This window comes from Anomaloglossus baeobatrachus, chromosome 4, assembly GCF_048569485.1.
Source record: "Anomaloglossus baeobatrachus isolate aAnoBae1 chromosome 4, aAnoBae1.hap1, whole genome shotgun sequence".
Lineage (NCBI taxonomy): Eukaryota > Metazoa > Chordata > Amphibia > Anura > Aromobatidae > Anomaloglossus > Anomaloglossus baeobatrachus.
Window position 1 is genome coordinate 187,993,377 of NC_134356.1, and position 4,232 is coordinate 187,997,608.

Genomic DNA, 4,232 nt, shown 5'->3' on the forward strand with positions numbered 1-4,232 from the left:
AATACAACAACTGGCTGCTCCATACCATCCTTCCCGGGATCCCCATACAGAGCAGCGGTGGTGTCAACAAATCACCACCACCGTGGGTGGCGTCACGGACAATAAACAATCCCCATACCCAAAAACCCCCTTTCACTCACGGGCGAGGAACGCCGCTCGAGTCCCCGGGATCCGGCCCATTGCTCGAGCCACCGAGCAGCGGCAGCAGGCCGCAGTGCCAGCCGGACCCGAGCAGTGGGAGAGCGCGGCGTCCCCTCCTCGGCCCACACATGCGGTATATAAGCCCCAATGATCCCAGGCAATACAAAATCAATCAATGGATGCATGCTCATGCAGATATGAAATCTCCCTGGTGGTGAGGCCCTAGCAACAGCATAAATGGCTGTGGATGGAACAACGGTCGAGAATTGTCACTGATTGCCCTAAGTGTCCTGTGGGGCGTGGGTCCACCAGAGTCAACCAAGGGATCAATAAGAAACAAACCAGGGGTCAAATATCGTCACCTATTATAGGAAAGTAATGGAGTCAGAGGTATATCAGTCATAGTATATTACCCAAGGCAAAGCAAGGAGTAAGAGTCATGGCAATACCAGGGGGAACATGGCCGGCCCCACGCGTATCGCTGCGGACAGCTTCATCAGCTGATTTAAAACAGGAACGGCTGTCACCTAACTTAGCAATGCACTAACACGGTCCCTATACCTTGTTCTATGATTTACACAGCTGCTAGCAGATAGTGGACACGGTCTTCAGCCCTTATAAGGACTATTTTGGATTATGCAGCAGGAACACTATCTCATAGAACGCACTGCCCTGTCCCTATACCTGTTTCTATGATTTAAGTGGGCTTTACACGCTACTATATCGTTAATGAATTATCGTTGGGGTCACGGTGTTTGTGACGGACATCTGGCTTCATTAACGAGATCGCAGTGTGTGATACCTACGAGCGACCTTAAACGATCCCAAAAGCCGGTCAAAATCTATTGCCGCGGAGAGGTCGTCCTGAAACAAAAAATCGTTTAATGCTTATTAGCGATGTTATTCCTCGTTCCTGCGACACCACACATCGCTATGTGTGACACCGCAGGAGCGACGAACATCTCCTTACCTGCCTCCACCGGCAATGAGGAAGGAAGGAGGTGGGCGGGATGTTACGTCCCGCTCATCTCCGCCCCTCTGCTTCTATTGGACGCCTACAGTGTGACGTCGCTGTGACGCCGCACGAACCGCCCCCTTAGAAAGGAGGTGGTTCGCCGGCCAGAGCGACGTCACAGAGCAGGTATATGCGTGTGACGCTGCCGTAGCGATAATGTTCGCTACGGTAGCGATCACACAATATCGCACGTTACGACGGGGGCGGGTGCTACCGCGCTCGACATTGCTAGCCGATGCTAGCGATGTCGCAGTGTGTAAAGCCCGCTTTACACAGTCACTAGCAGCTAATGCTAAATATCTTCAGCTCTTAGAAGGACTAGTATTAGTTGGCTGGAGAAACGCTGTCCCGCACACAGTACAGTCTAACTACATCGGCAGCTCTGGAATGAATGCGTGCACACAAAATGGCGGCAGCCTTATATAGCCCCTACGATGCTGTGCAGCCAAGCCAGTCACAGTAACACCACAACAAAGATGGCTGCGGCGTTACTGTGAGGGTAAGCATCGTCAGATGTGTTCATTGGCTGGAAAAAGGCGCCAGGAAGTTCAGAAATGAAAATTAAAGTATTAGAGTGAATACCATATTCACCTGTGTCACCTCCACACAGCAACTGAGGTGAGTAGCGCGATCAGCTGAGCTGTCACTGAGGTTACCCGCGGCCACCGCTGGATCCAGGTGGATTGCGGCTCCCTCCTCCTGCATTCAGTGAACAGACCTGCCCAACAAATTATATAGGTAACTATTCTATGCCATATGTGAAGTTACCTGTGCATAGTGTCTTGATACGGCGTTTGCTATATACATATATCTGGCCGCATCTCTGTCTCCTTATGACATCTAGTGGACACTCATGATATATACATGTTGATGTTGGTTTTGTTCCTATGGATGTATGGTTTCTTTATATGAGGGATCTGCGATCTGTTTGGGGCTTTTTTTCAAGTCCTGCACTTTATCTGTTCCACCTTTTTCATGTGTACCCTATTGATTAAATAAATTGTAAATTCATATAAACTATGGGCGTATGATCGTTTTTTCTCTTTTCTTGGTAGCAACTGAGTTGAGTAGCGCGATCAGCTGAGCTGTCACTGAGGTTACCCGCGGCCACCGCTGGATCCAGCGGTGGCCGCGAGTTACCTGACTGACAGCAGCTGATCGCGCTACTCACCTCATTAGCTGCGTGGAGGTGACAGGAGCGGCGGTGTATTCGGCAGCTCCTGTCACCTGCATGCAGCAGAGCTGGATGCGACGCTGGAGGTCGTGGTTTACGCCGGGACATGGAGGGCTTTGTCGGGGTTAATAAATTGGTGATGAGGGACTTTGTTAGTGTTTTTTATTTCTAATAAATTATTTTTTCGGCGTGTGTGTGTGTGTTTTTTAACTGTCACTTACAGATTAATCATGGAAGGTATCTTGGGGAGACGCCTGACATGATTAATCTAGGACTTATTGGCAGCTATGGGCTGCCAATAACTCCTTATTACCCCCGATTTGCAACGCACCAGGGCAAATCGGGAAGAGCCGGGTACAGCCCCAGAACTGTCGCATATAATGTATGCGGCAATTCTGAGCGGCTGCTGACTGATATTGTTAGGGCTGGGGGGCTCCCCATAACGTGGAGCTCCCCATCCTGAGAATACCAGCCTTCAGCCGTATGGCTTTATCTGGCTGGTATTAAAATGGGGGGGGGGACTGCACGCCGTTTTTTAAATTATTTATTTATTTATTTACTGCACAGTATAGACACGCCCACCGGCTGCTGTGATTGGGTGCAGTGACACAGCTGTCCACTCAGCGTGGTGGGCGTGTGTTGACTGCAACCAATCACAGGCGCCGGTGGGGCGGGTAAAGCAGGGAATACGAGATTGATTAATGGGCGGCCGGCTTTTTCAAAATAGTAAAAGCTGCCGGAGTTTTTATAACAGCCGTGCAGCGCCGCGCCGGTGATCGGGGAACGGTAAGTATGAGAGAGGTGGGGAAGTGACAGACAGACAGCTAGAGGGACAGATAAGACAGAGAGACCGACCGACAGACATAGAGACCGACCGACGGACTGAGGGAGAGAACGAAACAGAAAAAGAAAAAAGACCGACATCACATGAAAAAAGCACAAACGTACAGGGAGCAAACAGAGATGCGTCCGTGACACTCGGACGTGCGCTACAGACCCATTGACTTTCATTGGGTCCGTGCTGCGTGTTGCGTGCAGAAAACAGACATGCTTCCGTGGAAAACGCACACAGGTACGGATCACGGACACGACAAACGGACATGCATCAAAAACGCACGTGGAGCTTTTATCATACAATAACATTGGTGCACGTTTGGCCGTGTCTCCAGTATACACGGAAACGGACCAAACACGCACGTGTTTCACAGATGTGTGTTTCAGGCCTAAAGTAGGGTCATCAACTGTGTGTGTGAAGGATACCATGAAGGAATATACTGTGGGGTATCATACAATGTTTTGTGACAACTTTTGTTGACATCATACTCTATGACTGCAATGAAAAGGGAATCTAGGGGTTTCAATAGAAGAAAAATTACTTTTTAAGGGCTGCAAAGTTGTAGAATATGCTCCTCTGGGACCTAGCTGTATATTATTATTATTATTATTATTATTTATACAGGGGGTGGCGGAGACCCAATTAGAAATTCTGGTATGGGGCCCCATGATTTCTATGTATGCCCTTGCACATGGGTGCAGGAGGTGCCTGCTATATGCGGGTGTAGCTCTGTGTGCAGCACCGTGTGATTGTTCGTATAGCAAATGCAGTGACTGCTATTTGTGGGTGTGGCTTCATGTGCAGCACTGTCATTGTTCGTATAGCAGATGGGTGCAAGAGGTGCCTGCTATTTGTGGGTGTGGCTTGCATGTGCAGCAATGTCATTGTCTGTACAGCAGATGGGTGCAAGAGGTGCCTGCTATTTGTGGGTGTGGCTCCGTGTGCAGCACCATGTGATTGTTATCCGTACAGCAGATGGGTGCAGGAAGGTACCTATTTGTGAGTGTGGCTCTGTGTGCAGCACAGTGTTATTGTCCATACAGCAGATGGGTGCAGAAGGTAACTGC